Here is a 25,996-nt window from a genome sequence, read left to right as displayed (position 1 = left end):
TACAAAAATACGTTGAGAGCGGTGATCATGCACGATCGCTTTTCACGTGGTTTTTCACACAACTGACCTAATTGTCGCGAATTGTTTTGAGTGAAGACAAATTGGTGGCTATTTGGTAAATTCTGATACGTCTACATTTAATGGTTGTAATATTCATTGTGGTAAATATAGTGACCAACATGACTCTGGTTGTCAGAGACTTATGTTACGTATAATAGGAGATTTCTTTGTGGCGCTGGGTAGAGCGCACAGCTCGACCCAGTTCAACAATCTTACTTCTTCAATCATCGTTGTAGTGAAGAAATAAGTAATAATGTAACTAAAATGTCGGTATATCCACCTTAATTCCAGCTACTCCCTGCCTAGAGAAAGATTTGATAACTACAAGCCAGCTTACTACGGGTGGGCCACGATTTCAGATTCCAATATTTGTAATCTAGGTTTCATACCGAAGTTCTCCTTCACCGTTTGTCACTGGTGTCTTAAAAGTCATATATATTTTAAAGATTCTGGTACTTTGCTTGTGTTGGAATCGAACCTGTACCTCGTGCATGCAAATCCATTGATACAACCGCAAGGCCATCACGACTAATATCTGCCTTATGGATACAGATTAATAAGATATTTGCTAAGGGGCATCCTACAGGTCAGATTGTCAACCACCCCTTAGTTTAGAACAGCAGTTGTGCAAGGAAGATGCCACTCTACGCCGTTTAGTACACCGTCTCTCTCACAACTAAAGCGACTCAGATGGCGGTATGTCCCCACATTGGCATTAGCTACTTGACCTCTTCCCCTACATAACATGTCAGATCGCTAAGATCTGTCGTTTCGATAGCCTCCTGCCGTTAGTGCTTAGATTAGCTCGATAATAACGTGCATAGTACATCTGCAGTTAATTGAAAACAAGATCCAATTATTATGTCCAATGTAGAGAGTATTAATTGAAACAATTATTAGGCTACAAGTGATTTGATTGGGTTTTAGACCGTTTGACATGTTTATTTAGTGTATTATTAGTTGTGGGATATTTCTCATTACGTTTGTTTGATATGTTAATCTTATTTTCGGAATAGTTTTTCATAATATTATGACTGACAGGCCAATATATCTTCAGATAAACTACAGCTCAATTCCCTAATGAGGGTTTAGGAAACTTGCCTTGGAGATGGAAAGAGGAGAGTTCAGCACAAAAAAAGTTAAACGGCTCATACAATACATTTTTTATTTCTGCAAAAGATTACTGCTATTTTACCAATAAGAGTGATTCTTACTTTTTGTATTATTATGAATGTTTACATAAAGTATTATGAGAATATTAAATGTACAAGAACAAAAGTATCCTTCCTTAAACCCAATAAAATCTATGAAACAACAAAATAGGATTTAATGTAATCCATCGTCGGTCTGCCAATAAATAAAGAAAAACTTCTACCTTCTCAACTCTCGCTATAAAAATCTTGTGAAAATATGTAAATGCGAGTAAATGTGATAGCTTCGAAATTGAACTTCTTTTCACGAAGCTACGAAGATTAAATAAATAGTTTTCAATAAATTGTATCCGTGGTAATGCGATGATACTTTAGTTTTAAACCTCGTTATTTTATATTATAGAGATACGATCGCTGTCTGAGATTTGATGGAATAAATTGTAGGTTCTTACGAGTGATACTCTCTTTAGTGCTTATAATAAATTCGTAAACCTTTTGTGAGTCGTGCGTCGAGGTGCGATTCGCACTGTACACGTATACAGTCAAAGCTATAAATATGTAAACACACCTAATATTTGAAAGCTCGGAGCAAGGAGACTGATAAAATGTACATTTTCTATCAACTACGAATTTATTGACAGGTTCTTTTGTTTTTCTTGAGGTTCTGTAGGCAGTTTAGGTACAAAGTAAACTAAGACCGCCTTTAAACCAACCGTTAGGACAGTCGTTGGTTCTGAGATAGCGTTATGCGTTGGACTGCAGGAATATAATATAACAATAATAAAACTAGTCTGTAGATGTCTTGCTGCTATGTACAGGTCTTCTCAAATATCGAGGCTTAAGCATTGATGTTCACGCTGGGTCACTGCTCAGCAGTGTCCTAGAATAGTTAAGAATGTACATATAACTTGGACAAAGTAACACTGGCTATTTGCCTTTGTTGGGATCGAAACTGCTCCTCGAACATACCAGTTCTTACATAGAACCTCGAGGTCACCCTGAACAAAATGATTGTGGGTATTGCCGTTCAAACATTACTGGTTTTCACGCGTAGGTACGCTGTCAAAAATACGGTATAGTTTAAGTTTAAGCATTATAAACCTTATAAAGCCATTCGAGAAACAGAGCTATTATTAGTACGCAGTTTTCAGACAATTATTTCGCAAAATTGTGGAGTAATTAACTTATAAGTAGAAGCGTAGGTTATAAAGGGTTACACGGTATTTTAACCGAGATAATAACTTACTTTAGTATTACAAGAAAATAGAACAATACGTTACGCTGGGTTTTCTTTGATTCCCCTGAGTAATAAAAGGTCTTAAGGAATGAGAAATTACATACAATCCCTATACGTAATTGTGCGATTTATACTCGAGGTTAAACTAATTTATGTTTTCGTGAATGAGTAAAATAGTCTGTTTTTTTACTCTCTTTCAATAGTAAATCATTTTTATTTTTAATAATGTATAATTTTAGTTCAATGTAGTTTATTTTTTATTATTAGGAATAGTTTTAATGTAAATTATTTTTAAGTTAAAAAATACTTTTTTGCTTTTATCTAAACGATGGAAATCGACAAAGATAAAAATGATGCTCTAATATTTCAGAAAGAGGCTTGTGAATTCTGACATACATACTAATTAAAATGTATACAGAAGTGAAGACACGTCCAATTTTATACCTTAAATTAACTAATTAACATTATGTTGCTATCCCTTTTGCCATTTTTATTAAAGTGTTCTTATAAAATATTTTTTTTGTCCTTTGTCAAAGTTTTCTCAAGAGACCGCTCAGTAAGCTTACGTCAATTTTTCCACGAGATTTTAGTACACTTTATAACGCTTATGTGCTAAAGTAAAGATGTTATGCTGAAACTCAGTACGTTTCTCGTAAACACAGCACTCTGCATAACAATAATTTATCTTTGTTTCCGCGAAACACGTTGCACCCGGTAATACGATTTGTACCGCAAAGTAAAGAAATGAAAAGGTATTTAAAAATGTTTGCGATAGTGCTTACCTTTTTAATTAGGTAAAAACTTAATACTTTTAAGTCGTCTCGAAAAAAATCGTCATTACCCTAGCCTTTTCTTTTTTGGTCGGCTTTCACTCTAACCGGATGCAGGCATGTATCCTATACCTATCTGACCTCCTCAACGCAGTAACCTGGGTACCACGATAGTCCTTCGTAAGGCTGGGTGTCAGCCTTCCTAGCTTCTGATTAAACGTTACGACTGTGAAGATGTATTAATAGCAGCCACAATTTAACGTGCCTTCCTAAACACGGATGGATTCGTTATGACAATGGTGGTCACCCATCCACGGAGCGAAAAATTTCAAGAATAGTACTAACATTATGCTTCACCATCTTTCCTAAAATAATTTTCCAGAAGAATTGATGAAACATAAAATAGGGCACGATATTTTTAATATCGCCTAGACAGCGAATATAGGCAAGTATCGAGAGCCTTCTCAGTCTGCCGGCTGCAATATGAACGTCATAGCTTTTAATAATGAAAAACAGTTTTAATAAACATGCATACATAGGTTCAGGAAAATGGTGGAAGTAATATACTGAGGTGGAGTTGGCGCGCGAGCTTGTAATTACGAATAATATGGTATAGTTGTACTGAGTCATAAGTTACTTTAGCAATATTATGATGTCGATGGAGTCATATCATCAATGAGAATTAGACCGTATTTTTTTTAAACAGAACACGTTGCTAGGTACTTTTTCTATTGTCAGATTTCGAAAATTTCGTATAAGCTTTAACTGGAAAGCAATCATACACATTTCGAGCAGGTATTTAGTGGAACTAACACATTCTGTGTATTATATTTCAAATTAACCTGGTCTGACAGGAAATAATCAATTTTTCAAAAAATAACAATAGTCCGTGGTGTATTTTTCGTTTCAATTTTAAACACAGACATTTATTCATTACAATTGGCTGGTGTTCTTAAAGATTTTTTTGATTTCCACCCCATCGAGGTTCATTTGTTTTTGTTGTCTCGCACTTGACTGGTTTTTAATTCTTTAAAACGCTAATGACTTCAAACCACGTTGAGGGCACTGCTTGGGGAAATGCCGACTAAAAACACCCTGGGCCCCTTCCAATGCCTAAGTCCTACGGTATTACACTGCATAAGGAGCTAAATATATTATTCACTGCTTTGAAACTATGTATATATTTACGTAACTACGTTTCCTTCCTTCTTAAGACTCCCACGTGTTGTTAGCGAACTAGTCTGTTGAAGATACCTCCAGTAAGCTTTACTTTAAGTAAATCTAAAATCATAGTTCAGGTACATAAGAAGTTATGCAAATTTCCACTCTAGTACGTTTACTTTTAAACTTAAATTACTTTAATGAGTTGATCAGCTCTATAATATTGTGTATAATGATTGGATAAGTGAATGAAAACTTGAAAATTATTCATGAAAATTATTCACTTAGGAACTTTGGTGTTTTCTTTATTATTTTATACTTAGCTCTTTAGAATTTCGTCGAAACGAATTTTTTTCTTACAAGAAACGGGAACATGTAGATTAGCGACTAAATCTCTAATCTCTAATCTATAGAAAATATTTTTTCCCATTAGGCAAAGGCCTCACCCAAATCCTTCCGCAATTCCCTGTTCTGGTCCGCATGGAACCAGCCCGCTTAAAAGGTTAAATAGTTTTTTTTTCTCTCAAGTGCATCAATGCTCATTCTTGCACGGTTTAAGACTTTACACTCCAGTGGAATAGTTTCAAGATAGCATTATAAAATATTATTGTGAATGCATTTAAGATCAAAAGGAACGTATCTTCCCGATAACGAAAGATAGAGTAACGTCCTACACGGTCGAGCAAATAAGCGCGCACTTACAAAACTATAAATAAAGCGTTTGTTTTCTATGCGCTAATGTAAACACGTTAAAGTTTCGATGGAATCGCTCGTCTTTTATTTATGAACGATTGTGACAATATTGATTCTGATTTGGTTTTTAATGATCAGCTGTTCAAGTGCGTATTCCGTTAAAAGGCGACAGAAATATCAACTTTCAAAAATACGGTCAACCATCAAATGTATGAGCTACCAAACATTGCTTAACCTTGATGTTTAATTTAATTTTTGTTGTTAGAGAGGCACCAGAAATATCTTCTATGAAAATTTTGACTCTCTAGCTATTTAGTTCATGCTTTATCTAAGCTGTATCTAGCTTAGTGGCCGACGGCCGGACTTGTATTAGGGTTTCGATTTATCGGGTTGAGTACAAAACCCTATAAAACATGAAATAGTCAGTAACCAAATAATAGACTCATAATTGCGCTTGTAGAATAAGTGACAACTGAGTTGATAGACCATTTAAAAGTTTAGGCAGCAATCTCACGAATATTCTATTTATTCAACCCTAAATTGGAATTTCAGTAGTTTTTGAATACCCTTAGCTCTAAGCACTAAATAATTACCCTGAACAGGTACAAATTAGAGCACTGAACGTTGTGGTATTCCTCAATCAAGTTGAAGTGTATAACTAATATGTTTATCGTACATAATGCCGTTGAGAACACCGTTCTAAAGCAAGAAATCGGGACGCTAAAGGAAAGGGGCTCAGCTTTCACTCGCTCGGGTACTAAAAGCAACTTAAATGTATTCTTGATACGCCACGCGAACGACAGTTTAGTAAACCTGAAACTTTAAATCGATGCAATGGAAAACGTATTGAATTTTTAACAAACATTTATCGTACTTTAATCCCTGTTCTATTGATAAATGTATTCTGTAGCGTGAACAAAACATTTTAAAGCTACAGGTAAAAAAACATTAGCGTGTTTAAAATACATCAAAACACCGTTAAGTGGCTCATGTTGAAACTTCTCTGAAAATGTTGAATTTTATGAGGCTTAAAAAGTAGGATGGAGTTACTGAAAGCAACTAGGGGATTGGGAAAATCAATAGCATGCTTATCGGTAACGTATGCAGTCACGTCAAAACGGTGTGCGCACAGGACGACATGGCTCGCAAGCCTGCTTCATTATTTTATTTGAGGGGGATACGTCATGCTCATTTACCCTCGGTCTGTCGGAGCGACGAAGGCAATTAACAATTCAAGCAAGAGACTACATTTAGGTACGACGGACGGGAAAGTGTTCCTACATTCATTAGCAACGGGCAAATGTTGATTTCGAACGTAAAATCCTATTTGGAAGTGGTTATTCTAATAAATGAGGGAACATAAAGGTCAAATCTGGCGGCAATTTGTATAAGATTAAGTGGAGCTCCACCGGGAAGTCAGACAAAGCCGCGTGACTAAAGAGTCTAATTAAAAGTTGCTCCGCGTTCCGCTTGTTCGCTGATCTACCCACATCAACGTATATAGGTACGTGTACTGAACGTAAGACTGTACTGCGCATCTTCTTAGCAAATAACCCATCTTCAGTATGTTTCCTTTTACGATAACACACATAATTACTTCTATTCCCTCGGGATAATAAGATATACTAAGATTATTAATGGTATTCAATTTGAACTTTTGTATATAAATTCCGGGAAGCGATCAAACATTTTGTCAATAAATACATTAGTTCTCCTTCTTCTCGATGTAAATAAAGCTCTCGTTTGTATCATATCATGAACACAATAGGGAACTATTTGTTTATCGATACAATTATATATAAACATGTGGTAACTGAATTGTGTGTAGTTTATTCGACAGATTGGGAATGTTTACTAACAAAAGCGAGTACTTTCATGATGTTGGGTCACGTATCGTTTCCTGCGACGTTGTTTTGATCTAAATTCATCCACTGTCTCTAGAGGAGGTAGGTGTAGTTCATAATTCCAGTGGTTTTATTTGTGTTCATAACACATACAAACTTCAAAGATCGTGTTAGTCTGTAGACTGGCAGAATGGTAGTCATTTTCTTTTTTTAATCAGCTGAAAAATTACAGCAAATTGTAGCTCGCGTGGGAATATAAACAACTGACCTGATTTGCTTTTGAATACATGACTTTATTATGATAGAAAAAACAATTTATGATGACTATACGACGTGATTTCTCTTGTTGCGTAGGTCTAGTAAAATATAGATTTGGTAGGTATTACGATTGACGTGTATAATTTGTGTTGAGAATAAATATCTGTTGCTATAACGATATTTTCTTGTTATCGATGAGGTCATTGTACTGTGGTATTGGAAGCTCTGTGTAGAGTTAGCTGAGTTTTATTTTCCATGTGTTGAGCTTTGGGGTTCCATAAATGTTTGAGCTCTTTGTTGGGGCTTTCATTTTCCATTTCATCAAGTGGCACGCAACCGGCAGCGTGCACGAGACAGGCGATACCCTGCACTGTGCATACGAATCTTTTGACCATTTCATACTACTGACACGATGTCAAATCACGTGAATAATACATGAACATAGTCTTTGAAATTCTCTTTTGTCAAAGCTTTTCGTTTCGTAGTATAATATTTTGTGACTGTGTGATAAAGCCCGAGTTTGTATTTGGAATCTTAATATTTCTCTTTTAAAAGATTTTCTTTTTTTACATTTCATAATTTAAAAAAAAATGTACTTATTTATGAAAATTCAAATTTAGAAAAATAATTCCTCGTAATTGAGAAAAATATTTCTAAAATTCGACGAAATAATTAAGCGTAAGATAATCCGTCGGGCGATAAAATACCTGTTATTTTTATAAGTACACCTTAAACGTTTTACATTTTTAACAAAAATACCCTAAATATTTTTATAAGATTCCTTAAAATATAAAATCTATTTCATCGGTGACTCGTTAGATATAATACATAGTACATACCTACTATCGGTTGCTAAGATTCTATTAGAAATACTGACTCAACAGTTTGTTATATCTCCCAACTTTGGGGGTCAGATGAGGTTAAATCCGAATTGAATGGAAACAATAAATTTCATAGTTTGGCAATCCTAAGACCTATCAAAACAAACTATTGACAGACATCGGCAGTTTGAATGACTCTTACATAAATATTAAGAACATAAATTACGATTGATATTTACAAGTGTCATAATATTATGATATCCGAACTAAGTTTTGGAAGCGAAACTAATACTGCTACCGACATAACGATATCAGAAAATATTTTTGTAAGAACTTAAATTTGTTGACACAGAATCGTATTTTGTAGCTCTTTTTGTTTTTACTCAATATTAATTTATATACGATACATTATGCGTTTGGAATTCAATTCGCTTAATTATGATTTCGGTTTATCATTGACGTGTTTGATAACGCTATAGCAAACAACGTTATTTTATCGAATTTATTTCTTTACAAAAATATATAAAACGAAAACTCATATGCAAGAAACGTAAAACTGAATTAAATTTTATGATATTATTTTATTTGCCCGGTTTTACGAGTTCAGAATTTTGATCAATATTTTCTTGAAAGTAGGTAGGGCAATAACTACTTAAACTAAATAAAAACAAAAATAGTCACATACTCTCAGTAATTTGAAACTTTAACTACGAGTAAATGACACGATTCCCTCGTCTTAACTATTTTATTGGTTTAGGACCGTCTTAGTCATCTAACAGAATACATACGATGCTAGATGTTTTGGTTGAAATAGTTCCGGAGTTGCGCACCGTAGCACTGATTTAGCTAGTAAGAATGCTTTCAATCCCAAGGACATCGATGTCCGAATCATCACACATTACCAAAAAACTGGTCAAGTACCACTTGGATTTACGACACTAAGGGGTTCCGCACAAATAGGCTAGAGAAAATCAATTTGTCAGAATTAAATAGTCACCTATTTAGATTTCACCTTGATTTAGATTTCTTTAACAAGTTATTACAGCGATAACAAAAAAAAAAACAGCCCTAATGCTGGAGACAGTCGGAGGGGCAGACAGCAGAGCTTTATGGGTTCCTTTTTTTCGTAGGGCTACGAAACCTTAGACAGGTTGGACCCTGCGCACAGCATACTTAAGCGACTCCGCTTCCTCAACAATGGCAAAAACCAAGAGCATTGCTAATCCTCAAAGCAGGTCCGCCCGACATACCCCTACGTTATACCGTCACGGGCTATGACGACTCTACAATGCTATGGAATCGAAGAATACCGTAAATATGTCTTAGACTAAACAATTGTTTCATACAAAAAAATATTATTGCATCCAACTTCGTATGAGAAAGCTTTAAAGTTCCAGAAGTACCCCGATCATACTCAGTACAAGTATTAAGCAATAAAGTGTAAATCAATCAAACATTATACAATATTTATCTCCACTATATAGCGGTAATCCTGTCTTCATTATTGTCATTTCGGGTATTATTGTCGCGGAGATATGAAGCGTATCGTTATCTATCCGCTGTTATCAATCGTTATCGTCATAGCCGGCGTGATTGAGACCCGGATTAACTGAAGCATTTCATTGTTGTGCCTGCTACGAATCGATCGTGACTAATAATGATATATAGCTATAGTGGCTAAACTACAACCTGTAGAAGTTGATCAATCGCAGGTTAAGCTAAACTTGATGGGGTCTGTCAGTGGTTGGGTGACCATCTACATATGTCATATCGAGTTCCTTCGTGTTTGTAAATATTATAATAACCTTCGTGAGGTCAATTCATAACTTATTTAATAACCGTTTACTTACACGTTTTTATTGGGTTTGCCTGACTAGTTTCGGACAGAACTAAAGTTCTTAGAAGAGCTGCAGTATGGCGGCGCTGAAATGTAAATAACGAAAAAAAAAATGTTATCTTTAATAAGGGAACAATTCAATTAAATTAACACTTCAACACCTCTATTGTATAAGATGCTTCATTCAAATCACCAATACCATGATGCTTCTATAATATCTGACAAGACCCTAACGTTCCATTCAGCAGTGTACGTACTGCCGTAGAACTTCAACCGTCAATTATTTGTTCTACTAATTGACTAGATACGCTGACGTGCATTTGCATATAGAATTCCGATGAATGCTACGCAAAGGTATTGTTGTTTTGCTTCACTTTGTATAAAAGATTATTCTCATACAAGTTATTGTAAATATTGTTGCCCTGATTTCTTCTGACCAACACAGATAACCTATTGTGTAATTAATTAACGAGAAGTTGAAAAATGTCAGTACTTTTTAAAGTAAATTCTCCAAGTTCAAATAATCCTCTGTGCAAAGCTACCTATGAAAGATAGAGAATATTATAGTGCGACCAAGTTATTAGTGAAATATGTCACTATTTAAAAATGAACTTTGAAACAGAAGAATCGATTTGTCGGCTTATTTTTACATCGAGATTCCTATATCGAGTGTAATTGTTTCTCGATAAGTGACGTGGACGTCCGTATTTAGAGCTTTTCCACTAGAGTGTGAGACCTGTATCTGTATCGGCAGACCAAGACGAAAATACACCGTGTATCGTATCATACATATGTTATGTATCTTCAGTAAGCGGAGGTGAATTGAAACAATATTAATTGTATTTCGTGCCGAAAGATGTGTACTAACCATTGGCGTTACCTTGAGAATAAACGTGTTCAAATTAAAGACGCATTTGTTTTGGACTTGGGATTTTGATCTCTTTTTCCATGAAAATTTAATTGCATTATGACGGTCAACTTTAATTGCATTAACTACTTTTTTTTGATACTTAGTATTATGGATGGTGCGAAAAGTACTTGTAGATATTGAAAGCTATCATATTCTCAAATGAGGAACGTGAAGCATAAAACGAAAATAAATAGTATTTTATTTAATTCTATTTCCTATCATTGATAAAAGTAATCAAAAGCTATGTACGATCTGGCTGTCAATTCTTGCAAATACAAATATCCCGCTAGAGACTTCAATCGGGAGAGATGAATGCAACCTATTTTGACAGACCTTTAAGCTGAATGGAGCCATTTCAAAGTGTCTAAAGTGTCCTAAGTGTCTTGCGATAACCGGAGCACATCGATCATGTCTGAACCTTGTTTGTTTATTTTTTCACCGAGGTACCTAAACTGATGTATGCAATAGACAAAAACTTATGATAGGCAATGTGTTATTGCGATGGTTAAGATTTGCGTTTTCCTATTCTTTTATTGAGTAATTTTTCATATAAAACGAAGAACTTAAATCTTTCATCATCATGTGTTGAGTACGTGGGATCACTTTCTCTCTCTATAGTCGTAGCTGTATAGGTGTTGAATTAAATGCAATAAATACAATGCTGAGTATAGTCGGTTGATTTTGCCGACGACTGGCATGCGGGGCTCGCGCCCGGCTGCCAGACAATGGACGCCTTGATACCGATACAAAGGCATACCACTCGCTTATATGTTTGCTCCACACTATTTGTTCATCTTAAACTATATTAGTGCGCAGTCCACCAGTCGTTTGGTCATTCGAAACGATCTGAAAAATGTGAGGCAACAAAAGAACGGCCACGGATGCGGAATAGGAAAAGTTCACGTTTTATTAAATTCTTTACAACCAATCAAATGTTCTGCAAATAATATTTTCGCGCACATTTCGAGCTTTGACTATTCTGGTGTTTTATTTGATCTGAGTAAATAATTAAAATGGAGCAAGATGAAGAAAATGATGCCATGGGTACCGAAGTTTACGAGGGAGTGAATATAATAATTACCTTTTGGTACATGAACCGTATATGCCATCGTATAATAAAGACACAATAGAAAATTTAATGGGACATTGAATGAGTAAATTTATAGCAGCAGTATGAAACGCGAAAATTGAGTTTGAACTGGGCGATAGGCCAGAGATGATGTAGTCTGGTAAATACCAATTTGTAAATACACACGGAGTACTTAGCTGTGTTTAGAGTCGATATTTCTATTGAATAATCTGACTATGATCAATGATGTTTAGAATTAGTTAGATCGAAACTTGATTACAGAACAAAAGCAAGAAGTGAAGTATAAATGAAGAAAAAAATTTACAGATGACAGCAGTGAACTGTTTTCAAAAGTCAAAAGTAGTAATTCATTTGTTGTAAATGTAATAAACATCTATCACTTCCCTCCACCTATCCATTGACATAAAATAGCAGTACTCCGCACAGCATTTCACTTCGAAATTTGCAAGGCGCTTATCGGAATTGTAGTGCATTCGGCGAACATGTTCAAAAGACTCGACTAACAAAGCACATTAGTGAATGGCGTTGAAACTGTTGAAAGTACAGTTACTTCAACAAAGCCGTTTGCTCGGCTTTCGCTAATGAAATCGATTACAGAACTGTGTTTAGACTCGTTTGGGGTATCGTTAGTAATTAGTGACGCGGCTCAACGTCGGACATAATTCACGAGTCTTAATGAAGTAATTTACAACATAAATGATTGGGTGAATGGAAATTATGAGGAGGTTTAATTAAATTAGCATGGTTGTCTGTTCCCCTACTAAATTATGCATAGGGTTACAACTGAAATAACCCTATTCCTTTCGCCTAAATATAAATAAAGGAATTTGAATACTCGTGGGCACCCTTTATTTAAACACGATAAACTTCCTCTTCAATTCTATTTAAGAACAGCAATTAAAAATTTCGTCAGAGAAACTGCAAGTGCTTTAGAAAGGACAGGTTTCATTTGCAGAAGTTTACAACTCCAAATTACAAATGTAGGTCATCCACCTGGAATTGAACATTCAACGGGGTTGGAATTAAGTTGAACGTTCAGTTGATTTTATAGCTAAACTATAACCGCTGATGAAGCAGAATGCAATCCGTTCCACTTCACCGATTACGAATTTGGTCATTTGAAACTAAAAAGGCTGTGTTGGGTGTTAAGTATATTAACCAATTTGTAGACAATTTCAGTGCTTGAAATTGAACGAGCTGTCTTGTAATACACAAAATGCAAATGCCCGTGGGCTGTGGTTTGAAATAACAACATCCCACGTTACCATGACAATGTTACTGTAGTCTCTGTACAAGTTAGTAACTATTGTTTCAGTACTGTCACAAATCTACGAGGGAAATGGAAAATTCATTCGTTGGGATGATATGACAAAATACTGCTATTGTATTGCTTGCATTTTTAAACCGTTGTCTTTTACTAGGATGTTTTCTTTGTCCTGTGGGCTTATAAATAAATCCTTTCATGCACAAACACCCATGATGCACACTTCCTATCACTGTATTATGATCTTTTTCCGTGTCTCCAACTTTTTTTAACTTCCGACTGTGGATTAAGAGTACGATAAAAATGTAAATGTCTACTTACTGTTTTGACGGCTTTACTTGATAATATTTACGAATTATTTTACGTATATTGCTTTTTTAGACAGTTTTTTATTTATTCAAAACAAGGAGGCCACTATAATTGTTTACGTAATAAAGCTCTTAAATCATTTGTTTTCCATTTAGGTACTTAACACCACTTCACCCAACTCTCAACTCAACCCTTTACAACTGTCAAATAATGCTTTTAATATTAATTCGAATCAACAATTTAGGCTCTAGGCCTTTAGTTCGTAAGTAAATTCGCAATTGCTTTAATCTGTTTATTAGGTATTGTTGTGTGAATGTTCCCGCACTGTCATGACTGGCAGACAACACACGACGTCTGTTTAGGATGGCAAACTTACTTTGATTAGATTGCTATCTAATATTCAGCCAGTGTTTTGTGTTCGCAACCTCAAATACAAGCTGAGCGAGCTCCGCGAACCCGCAAACGGTTATAAAATGGGTTTTGTGATAGATTCGTTTGCTTTTAAAGCTTCGCAATTACGTACCTCGTGGGAATTCTATTGATGCTTTCATAGCTTGGAGAGCGGCTTGTGGCTAAGTGGCTACTCTGTATTCTGCTTCGTCATACCCAAAGGTTAAAGTTCCCTATGAAGAGTAATTAATAGACGCTCGATTATGAAACGTGCAGCTAGTAGGTAACAGCTGTTTATCTGAGTATTAGAATTGAATTACGGTCGTAACACCTGCGAACTAAGTGCCCTTAACGAATGGTCGGAACATTAAAGATACATTTAAAAATAAAATAAATAAATAATGCTTTTCTTGAAAACCTCATTGTAAGTGCGCTCTCTAAATAGCGCATAGCAGTCCGCCTTACAAAAATAAGAATTCCAAACATAAAAATGACGGCTGTCACGAACAGTCGTGCTTGAAAACTTAACGTCTGGCGACTTGGATTAACTTAAAGACTTCAATATCCTTTTGTAATTTGCCAAAAGCTGGCAGAAGTCGATTGCATTTAAATTCGGTTCGAGTTAAATTCTAAAGTCTTTCTAAAGACCCCAACGCAGACAAATTGAATTGATGTTTCCTATATTTATTTGAAGGTAATAGGGTGAGAGTTTGTGTAAACGTGATTGAAAAGACATCGGAACACGCACGCCTGATTCCGAAAGACGTTTCCGTAGTTTCCGTATTCTCGGAACATTTTTGACGCTCACGTACTTACAAAGTGAACCGAGCTTCAAACTTGTTTCGTTCTTTAGCAACCTTTTCTTGTTTTATTTTTGTATCAAACGCTTTTGAATAACGGTTATTATACGAAGTAAAATGTCCGACTACAAAACGGATTTCTTTGACCTCTATGTTAAGCAAGTTTTCCCATTGATTTTTGCCGATTTCGGTCTAAAACTCTTTTATAATATATAGTAAAGTAATAATATATAGTAAAGAGTTTTAGTTGATCCATTTCATACCTTTAGTTCTACATTTATAATACCACTAGCTGTTGCCCGCAACTTCGTCCCCGTGGGTAGAATATATAAGTTATGATTTATACCTGCCCTGTTTTTTTACGCATTTTCCATTGTATCTTCGCTCCTATTAGTCGCAGCGTGATGGTTTATAACCTAAAGCCTTCCTCGATGAATGGTCTATTCAACACAAAAATAATTTTTAAATTTGGACCAGTAGTTCCTGAGATTAGCGCGTACAAACAAACAAACAAACAAAGTCTTCAGCTTTATATATTAGTAATAGATATATTATATAGAATCGTGAAATTGAGCGTCACATTAAAATTAATTAAATACAACTCTAAAACATTTAACTCGCGTGACAAAGATGTATAATTTTCCTTAATTTTACACCAAATGGAATCGAAAGTCAAATCCTTTTACAATCAGGGAACAATGGCACCTATAATAATACGTAGCAGAATCGTTATTTGTAAAGCGACGCGTATGAATTCTAAATGTTCTTATTCAGGGTTTGTTTAATTGATGCACAGTTCAAACGAAATTCGTCATTACAATGGCCCGCCGTACAATACGAACAGCCTGTAACAATTTGGCTTTATGGAAATGTGCCTACGGCTACCTGTGGAAACTGCTATGTATTTTACGTAGCACATTTTTTATTTCCTTTTTCGATATTTTTATTATTTATGATTTGGTTGATAAGAATAGGTACTCTTGAGTTATTCTCTGCACTTAGTCTACTACTAGTCTACGTTATGGATAGATTGTTGCAGTTGTAAATAACTAGTTAAGTACGAGTCGGACTTTCGGTCCTGAGGGATCCATTTAGATGGGCTAAAGGGTCCGGTTGTTGCGGGTCATCTGATGGTAAGCAATCAATGCATCCTATCAAATTGCTGATGCGTTGCTGACCTTAAAGAAAAATTTGCGCTCGCCTCTTGATGGTCCCTTAGCCGTAACCATCTGGGAGTACTTCTTGAGTTAAAAGAGTTAAAAGGGGGTACAAAGTTTTTTCTTTAAATACCGACTCTCGCTTTAAGGAATTTAATCCTTTGTCGCACCCACATTCTCAGACTCAGGCCTAGCATTTGTGGATCACATAAACGCGGGGATTGTGGGGATCGAACTCGAAAACGTCGCGCGGTGGATTTAGTGCGGTAACCACTACTCGGCTATCCGGGCAGCCAAAGTCAAAAGTGGCGAAAGCATCCCACTGTCGTCACCCGCCATTCATCAAAGTAATGACCATGAAATGACGGCCAAATGTCATGTCTACTAGAATGAATAGGACATGTTTGGTAAATAATAAAATAATGTGTTAGTATAGCATGATGAGGTAATCATTACTGTCAGTCATGGTGTCCATAACGCCTCTTAATTAAGGTACGAATATAATATTTATCCGTCGCGCCTTGCGTGTAAGCCTGTCATTGTTGTCTAACGATATGTTTAAATTATACGCTGGCATCATGGAATTCATATAAAGTATGTTTGGTAAAGTATACTTTAGGCTTTTTTTATAATTAAATGATGTTTAAAGCGTGTCAGCAAAGCTGTGTTGCGCGTCATCTCATGATCAAGGTCTCCGGTTGGGTCCGAAACAAGTCGGGCGATCTCGATAAATCCGCATAGTAAACCGTTGCATCATTTAATAATTAATAATTCTCACGAGTACTATAAAAAAAAAATTTGGTACTTTTAGTAAACCAAATAATTAATTTGCGCAATCGACCAGGGGGACGCAGCGTAAAATAATAATAATGCGAGTGTGATAGAGATATGCCGTTTTATGCCGTGTATTACGCTGTCACGTTTCTACAACCACAACAATATTAATTTAAAACGTGCTGGTATACTCTCCGATGCTATGTAAGTAATTTCTTAATGGTAAGAGCCAACTAACGTCCTTTTGCCAACATTCTCTTTAAACATTTTTAAAATATCGTGTACCTACATTTTAAATTAAAATGCTAAAAGAAGCATCTTCCTACAAAGTGCCATAACTCGTTACATAATGCACAAGACACAAAGTAATGCAGCTTTCATGTACCGTTCCTACTAAATCAATTAAACAAAGCAAATTTAAACGCCTTATGACTGAAGCTACTGCAGAAATAACAATTTTAGCAACCGTGAAGCTAATGTAATATTTATTTTCGTACTCCACACTTTACTTTGAAAAATTCGTGCCGGGAATGTGTTATGAGGTGGCTCTGATGGAAAATCTGTAATAAGTTGAACGTAATAAGAATTACTCGCCCATTAAAACTCACTGTATTCATGACGCTCACTTTTCAAAAGGTATTTTGGTTTGATGCTTTCAACATAATTTATTTTGCCATTTCGGTGCTTCTTATAATTCTTTACCTGCGGAATATGGAGCTTGATTTTGCGTAGCTGTTAAGTATACCTATTTTGGATAATGATTACGTGTGTTAAAGATTTTTGTTATTAGTATTTTGAGATATTTTCAGGCTTCACGTTATTATTACGGATTGGAAACCGTATGGCAAAAACGGAACCACATTACTGAGGCATCACTGTCTGCCCGTTTGTTACCGGGCTTTATGAGGCCACCGAAGATGTGTTTCTGTTGTCTTTGTGTTGTCTGGGTCAGGCAATCGAAGAACAAAACTTCTAAAAAAAATTATGTGCGCGCAAAAGCATTTTATGTTAAATCTATACTGTTTCTTAGAATGGCAGTTGCATTGTAATAGACACATAGTTATGGATATGAATTCTTACGGTAGGATTTCACCAAAATTTAGTAAGCCGGGATTCCAACCCTAAATTAGTTTAGGAAACGCTATGCGGAAAAGAATTTATGACTTTAAGACTTCTCTAAGAATGCACAATGAACATTTCTCAAGTGGACTCGGCTAAAGTCCACAATAGAGCCCAAACTGTTACCTACATCTGCGCTATTGTAAAACTTCAGAAGTTATTGAAGAGTTTATACACTATCACGTCGTGGTTGTTATTTATATGCAACTAGCTATTGCCCGCGAAACCGTCCGCGTTTACAGCGGGCGGTGTTTCCCGTTTCCCTCTTTAAAACCAAAATACCCAAAAACCGTTGTGCACACATTTCAATATTTTAAATAAACAAGATTTAAGCTAAATATTAAAGCCGCAGATCATTACACAAAAAAATAATATTTAAAGTTAAACCCACCATTGGCCCTCTTTTTCCTGTTAAAAAGTACCCTATGTCCTTTCTGAGGCTCTTTTATTTTTTTTACAATAAGTTCTGTAGTTATATCGTGAAAGTGAAACAGACAGACAGACAGCAACAACTTTCACATTTATAATCTAATATATAAAATTCCCGTGTCACGATGTTAGTTACCGTACTCCTCCGAAACGGCTCGAGCGATTTTTATGAAATTTTGTATACATATTGGGTAGGTCTGAGAATAAAACAACATCTATTTTTCATACCCCTAAGTGTTAAGGGTTGCTCACACAAAAAAAAAATATTTTATTTTTTTGACGAAATTGTTGGTTTTTATAATGTGGCATTAAAAATACATAAACCTAGAAAAAAAAAATCGGCAAAGCGTTTGCTGGGTCAGCTAGTATTAGTATAAATTTCTCGTAGCTTTGCAATGTCTTTGCCGTGTGCTCTTCAGTTAGAAAATCTTATCTAGAAGGCCACATGTCGACTAAGGAGTCTTTATGCTATGAAATCACCTTGGCCTTTATAAATCTTTATGAACATACAAAACGTCCTTCGACCTTGTGAGACCAACAGTCAAGTGCTAAAATGCTGCTTTTTCATTTTTGTTTAATTAAAGATGCGTTAACTGCCATTAAGTGTCTTACATTTTAGTGTCTACAGAAATTACCGTTTTCCTTTTGATATAGGTTTGGCTATGTAAGTTTAAAATTACTTTCATTTCACAATAAACTGACCATTGTTTTAGAATATCTCGTATTTGATTTTATTCTGTCACGTTTTGAAAGTTTGAGACAACAACTTAATTTCCTTGTATTTGTATTAACGATATATCATTATTAATGGTAATTATAAGTACTTACGATAATATATGACCTGATAAGACGTAGTTACCTGACATAGTTGATGTAGTACATTGTGTAGGGACTTACGGGACTTACCATATTTAATTATAACGTGTCATGCATAAAAAATACGCTTAATGAATCGTATGATAACACGCAAGTATAAACTATAACTACAGTCTACGTAATAGCTGTATTAAAGATGATTATTTTCGTAAAGAAAATATGTTGGAAAAATTGCTTTTGACAAAATTACATCCGCCTCCTCAGTGAAATTCAATAGAAGTTCGGTGACAAGTGATACGACGTATTGCCTGTCGATACAATGTATAAATAGAAAACTAATGGAAAGGCGCTAAATTGCATTCTATAATATAGCGAAATGTTTCGTTGTACGAGCACTTTTTAAAGCTGTAGACTTGTATGTTTCTCCTAACAGTGTAATAATATAATATTGGTAAATAAACTTATTAATAAATAACTCGCCCTTTTGGCTTAAAGTCTAATACAACGAAACAATGGGATTGTAATGCTTACGCGATGGCAAATACAGAATTTATATTATCCTGATGTCATCGCGATATTTTCCTTCATATTTAATGGTGTATGAATAATAGGGGTGCTTTCGTTACATCTTTCGAACAAATAAAGAAATTAGGTGAATTGATGATGAGTATTAAGGACCCCTATTAGATTATTGATATACTCAATATACTCGTATCTACATCGGTGATACTCAACGACCTGAAAGATTATAATACTGATTCCGTCTCTGAAAATATTCTTTATTCATAAAAATCCAGTATATTCTTAAAATTATTTAAGAAATTCATCAGGACTTATCAGTTAATTGCTGTTTTCTATACATATTGTATATCAATTCCTATCTATAGGTACATCATTAAATCTGTAATTGTCAATTGCACGGTCGAAAAATCGCCAATTTTCTCCGTTATTGCTTATTTATGAAATAAGTTGATAGTTCCGCGAAAACTGTGGAAAATGAACGTCGGTGGACTGTGTGCGGGCTGCGATCTGCCTCCCAGTACCTCTTATCTTGCCTTTCATTCCACAAAGCGCTCCGGGCACTCCTGCGGACCGAGCCATGGTAACTGAAATAGTCACTTGCATTAAATATGAAACAGCTAGCTATGAAATATTCTACTGCAGAGGTAGTTAATTATGTATTTTTTATTTAGAGCTGAGTTTTACAGTCTATAAAAAGTGTTTTATTCAGGTTAGTGGTTCTATTTGAAAATGTATTCTGTAGTGTTAATTAAATATTAATATAGTTTAAAGGGAGTCTCTTTTTGAGAAAAAATGTTGCACTTGAACAATAAAAATATGTCTTTTTTTCTTCAAACTTGAAAGTAATATCACTAAAGATAATAAGCCTAATTATTCTGCTATTCAAAATATTTGATGGAGTTCTAGTTACGTGGAGTTATGAAAAATATTTGATGAAACTTTTGAAGTCTGAAAGTCAAACAATGCTACCGAGTTTTAGCTCAAACCTTTATAACTTCTAATTTTAAATAGGTACAAAAAAAAAATGTCTATTGAATTACAGAAAAATGGGATACCTAATTACCTATCTACTTCTATCCGTTAAAGAATACGAAATCTTCATTCCCCTGCCCTTATCCCAATTATTTTATTGAGGGTCGGCGCCACATGTCATCTTCTTCCATACCTTCCTATCGGCCGTCATCTCACAAAAAACTCTTTACAGCCATATCGTCTTTCACACAATCCATCCATCGTTTCTTTGGTCGTCCTCTTCCCCTATATCCGTTAAAGAATACGTAATACGTACGGAAAACTATGTATATAGTACTGCAGTACAACGTCCTGAATTAAACCAAGAAACCATTTATTAGCAGTCAAGAAGGCCATTTACGGAGTCTTAAGTCCAAGGAAGGGGTAGCACACATACCTATACATACATCTATTTAAACACGTGATGTTTCTTTGCGCTTATTCCAACGATAGCATTAGTACGTCACTTGGGATTTGCCCCAACCTTATTAAAGTTATTCTCCACCTCCTTTTATTACTCTCATTATTTACCTACAATGCCACATATGTAAAAAACCACTCACTGACTTACTTTACGTGAGGTGTGCGGATGTAAGATAATCTTGCTCGCTCGGGACGGAAATATTTTTAATAAAACACTTACGCTTTGTTCTGAATGTTGCCGAAAAGCGGTGTGGATTTTGTCTTTTCATTTTTGGATTTTAGCTCGATTTCGGGCTTTGACTGTAGGTACAAATTTATTGCATGCATAAATACATATTTACATTCATGCGTATTTATTATATTCGTAACGGTAACTCTCGCGTATTTATCGGGATCGCCTGACTAGTTTCGTAGTATTAATGTTTAAATAAATAAATATTTCTGTTTCGCTGTCAAATGTTTTATCAGTCCGCAAATATAAGTTAAGTTTCAAAGCTTACGTTGGCTCACTTCGTTACAGCCACGAAATACACTTCTCCATTGCTTAAGTACTTTAATCTATACTTCTATACTAATATATAAACCTGAAGAGTTTGTTTGTTTGTTTGTTTGTTTGTTTGTTTGTTTGAACGCGCTAATCTCAGGAACTACTGGTCCAAATTGAAAAAATCTTTTTGTGTTGAGTAGACAATTAATCGAGGAAGGCTTTAGGGTATAAACCATCACGCTGCGACTAATAGGAGCGAAGATACAATGGAAAATGTGAAAAAAAACAGGACGGGTATAAATCATAACTTACATCTTCTTCTACCCACGGGAACGAAGTCTCGGGCAACAGCTAGTAACTTAATAAGACGTCACATATCTTTTTATGAGACAGCTATTAAAATGCAACTAACCATGAAACTGCAAGACCCGCACCGTATGTTTGGATTTGATGAGCACATCAATTATTATAGAGCTCCATTCTAGTTTCTATATTCGTGACTGAATTATTACCTCATATATGTTATATAATTTAATTACTTTCTGTATCTAGAATGTCGTAGCTTAAGACAATGCCAACTGGATTTAAAGTTCAGTAATATAATATATGTCATGTTTGTGCAATACGCATAGATTTTAGGTCAGTATTATCCAGGAACATTCGAAGAAAACCCTACCAAAGTTTTATCACATTATGTCAAATAATTTAGGAGATTATGGTGGACAAACATTATGCAACAATCAGTTACGTTAAAGATTCAAAGATAATCTTTAAATTGTAAACAGATGTTAAAGGTATCATTTACAATTATCGAAATAAATGATTACCAGATACACACCCACTGCAATAGTTCATATCTGCATCTTAGTTCGCGGCGATAACTATAGACCCTTGAGGCATTAAATTACCAGGCATTGCATTACGTATGCCCGTCTAAACATAATAACACACATAAATAACAGCGCATTATGATTCCTAGGGGGATAAGCAGAGTAACAATTAGTGTGAACGTTGAGGCGGACTCGAAGCATATGGAACATTCGTAAGGTTCCAAGCAGGCGAAATAAATCGCAACACATAATCTTCAAATGCGAGTGTAATTAAATTACCCGGCAAGTTGTTTGTCCGCGATGAACTCTTAAACTACTGAGCCGATTTTAATCAAATTTACACACCGTGTAGAGTGTGCACTTTAATATAATTTAAATGATAAGTTTGCTTATTTTTTTGTGTTTTTGGTTTGTATAGATATTATCGACTGTTAAGTGGCGGAAAGTACATATAGGTTGTTTAGTAACAAAATAGAGTGAGCAACACAAGTAGATAAACAAAATCAGGTTGACGAATACGAGTAGATGTAAGAATTCAGAATTCCAAAAAAAAAATCCAGTGTTAAAGCTGCTCTGCAAGTACTTATATTTTCATCGTAATCACTTGGTACATCTAAGTGTTCATTGATTTTTATTGTTGACTGTACATACCTGTACAATATAGGTAGGTATATATAGTGACTATAGTACAAGTAGGACTAGTTACACATTCTGTTTGACGCTTGCAGTTCACAGCGAATGCACTGAGCTGTGTTGAAAAAAGACATGTTACATTTTTTTCTGGTCTGACCTTTTGGAGGTATGACAATCGGAATAGTCGTGGTTCAGTGAAGTTGGACAAACGTAAAAATATAAGTGCTTTGAAATTCAGGAGACATGGTTAAATCAATGGGTGTCTTTATGCATGTGACTTGGGTTTCTGTGGAATCTCCCGCGCCACAAGGATTCAGTTCCTTAACGAGGGAGTCGTTTTAAAAAATGATATATAAAAATATCACATTTTATTGTATTAAATACCGTATCCAGTATTTCTCTTTTTTTCTTCCTTTTTCTTAGTTTGTCAAAGTACCTAAACAATCCTAAATGTGATGGAAAAGTTTCCTACTAATGCAGTGACTGTTACATCATTTGTGTATTGTATGTGTGAGGGATATTTTGGAACCCGATTAGTTCGGGTGATTGGCTAGCGAGTCCGTCACGCAAAGCTTATTAATCAGCTATAATTAGGCCTAAACTAGTTCGGCACATTCAGGTGAAGTTGGGCCGGAACAAAGGGCTCTATTAGTTACCACCAGTTAGTCTTTTCCATATACATTAAAGTAACTTTTCGTATTTCCGTCAGGTCTTGCCTTTTCAGGATATTATGTGTTTTGCGTGAATGTATTTTTATTGGAAATATAATATTAAACATATCCCACTGATTTATTTACGTAATTACATGGGCCTTCGAAATGGCATTGCCCAAATTTTATTAAATACAAAAGTTTTTGTGGTGCATCTAATCGAACATTTTCCATAGGTCCTATGACTGGCAAACAAAGAACGACTACCGCACTTCATACGTAATTTTTTCTGCAATATCCCTTACATCCACCACAACGAAAAGTTATACCAGATTTTAACTTACTTTTAACCTAGTTCACTATAATCATTTTCTATCTTTCTTAGCCAAGGGTAAAAGATACGAGAACTTCAAAGTACCAGTCTATATAACCCGCTATATATCCTCTACATCTACTTCATCGTCGCTCCAAACTCACAATTTGTCAAGAGGGATTTTCCGATCTAGTTGGGTAGTTGGGCCATCATTCGGTTAAAGCCGGGCTTTATGCAGTAATGGTTTGAATTCAAAAGTGCTTGATTCATGTATTTAGCTTTAAATAGTAGATATCTACACGTTGGACTGGTCTGTTTTGTCGTGCACTATTTTGAGTTCTTTAGTTCTTGTACTTTCAAAAATATAGGGTTGACTGCTTTCGTTCTAGATTGACCTTAATTGTCATGATTGCAAATGATTTAATTGTATTCGAGTATTTTTTTTTTCAAAATGCATTCGTCTTAGCAAAACGAGGAAGTAATGTTCACTTTTCTTAAATACCAATGTAAAGTCTTACGAATAGAACGCACTAAAGCAATGTATTATAATTTTTCCTTTAGTGCGAGACGCCTTTACTTGTCAAACTGTTATAACTTCACGAGTTGTTTCACTGCCACTGAAACATGTGTCGTTAAGATTCTTTGTAACTTGTTGCGCTGTATCTTTTTTGCGCAAACAAGTTACTTCAGGAGTCCGTTTTATGTTATGATCCTGATTTTCCATCAGATAAGTAAGTGTTTGTATTTTTCTTATAACTTTTAGTTAGTCTTATTCGATTTTAATATTGATAATATGGGTTGTTCAGTAAGTGTTAAATGAAATACTAGAGGGGTCCTACCTATTTGGAGTTGTGGAAAGGAGATGAAATGTTTAGTTTACCATGACCTTGACTATTAATTGTACTTATCAATCTAATTTTATCTCAATTAGCAAAGACTGTAAAATCACGAAAATTATGAATCAACTGCCCTTGTTGAAATATCATCCTAAGCAAACATCAATCCATCATGAACATTAAATTATACCAACACCAAATATAAGCCAAATCCAACGTACCTACTTCAGCACCGAGCACCGGTCACGAGTACATGCCCGGCATCTCCAATATTTCACTAGGATTACGATTCCCGACTTTACGATGTTTTGCCGCATCGCAACCGGCGCTATTACCACAAGAAATAAGAACGTAAGCAAGTCATATTTCATCTCGGCACACAACGTTGAAGCGCCTGCTATAAAGACCTTGGCATTATGCACGTCGTACAACATAACGATGTGTGCAGTGCGTGGTAGGCGCTGCCATCAGCACGCTGTTTGTATGGCGATGACGTCACAACTATGGCAAACACTTCAGGGTATGATGCTGAGAAACAGTCTTAGAGTATTATGAAAAATCTACCGTTGCACTAGTTTTGCATTTTCCTCTTTAACAACAAGTTCAAGCGTTTAGTTCACGATACTCTTTTTTAGTTTTTCGTTTCGGCCGTGAACTATTTGCTCATGCCATTCATGTTTAGTAAAAAATAGAGCAGTCAGAAAGTTGAAAGCGTGTCATTGCTTTTTTGGTATTAGGCTGGTATCCGGGAGCTATTTTCGTGTACCCGTCAATAGTTGACTGACTGCGCTGATGTATTACAAATACAAAGTTTGTATTAAATACAATGTACATTTTACTAACAATGTATATACGTGTGTATTATAATTTATAGTGCTTCGTTGCACGTATTACGATTTTCAAGTGTTCAGTATTCGCTAAGTACTGAAGCGATTACTGTATGACTTATGACAGACGGCGTACGTGTGTGATTTGGTTTGTACGCGGCGGTCGGCAACAAGCGGATTTGCGGGTTTTCGTGGCTCGTACGATCGTATCAACGTGCTCTCCGCTCATCAGAACGACTGCAATACAGTTAAGCCTTCCTGCATTTGACGTAATCCCATTGGAAGTCAGTGCCAGTCATTTTGCCAAAGCTCCTAATTTCATAAAGCTCATTTCGATCTCATTATAATTAAAAGATCCTCTATCAGACCTTCATCAAACAATTAACTGGCATTTCCTAATTATGAAAGCATTCGTTTTCATTTGGCTTAAGTTAGCGGAGAATCCTGATTGGACGAGGTCCACGAATTCATTTAGATGTGTTTAATTTAATACGTAGCGGCATTTAATTATTGTAACATGAAGTTAGACGGAAGTGCTCATTTGCGGTTTTATTCATTAGCGTCGGATGTTTAA

At 35.4% G+C, this 25,996-nt stretch overlaps 1 protein-coding gene and 1 long non-coding RNA gene across 3 annotated transcripts in view; one reads left to right on the top strand and one right to left on the bottom strand.

Moving 5' to 3' along the window:
• The window catches only part of LOC113508418 (eye-specific diacylglycerol kinase), a 131,229-nt gene that overhangs the window by 19,314 nt on the left and 85,919 nt on the right, over window positions 1–25,996 (top strand). The gene's annotated exons all lie outside the window — the stretch shown is intronic.
• LOC113508420 lies at window positions 19,639–21,940 on the bottom strand. Its single transcript, XR_003402020.1, has 3 exons — window positions 21,746–21,940; window positions 21,067–21,146; window positions 19,639–19,996 (listed from the first exon to the last, which is right to left on the bottom strand). It is a non-coding gene; the product is annotated as an uncharacterized LOC113508420 (long non-coding RNA).

This window comes from Trichoplusia ni, chromosome 2 (genome assembly GCF_003590095.1).
Source record: "Trichoplusia ni isolate ovarian cell line Hi5 chromosome 2, tn1, whole genome shotgun sequence".
NCBI classification, from domain to species: Eukaryota; Metazoa; Arthropoda; class Insecta; order Lepidoptera; family Noctuidae; genus Trichoplusia; species Trichoplusia ni.
The sequence above is the reverse complement of the archived record's forward strand: the minus strand, read 5'-3'. Positions and strand labels throughout refer to the sequence as shown.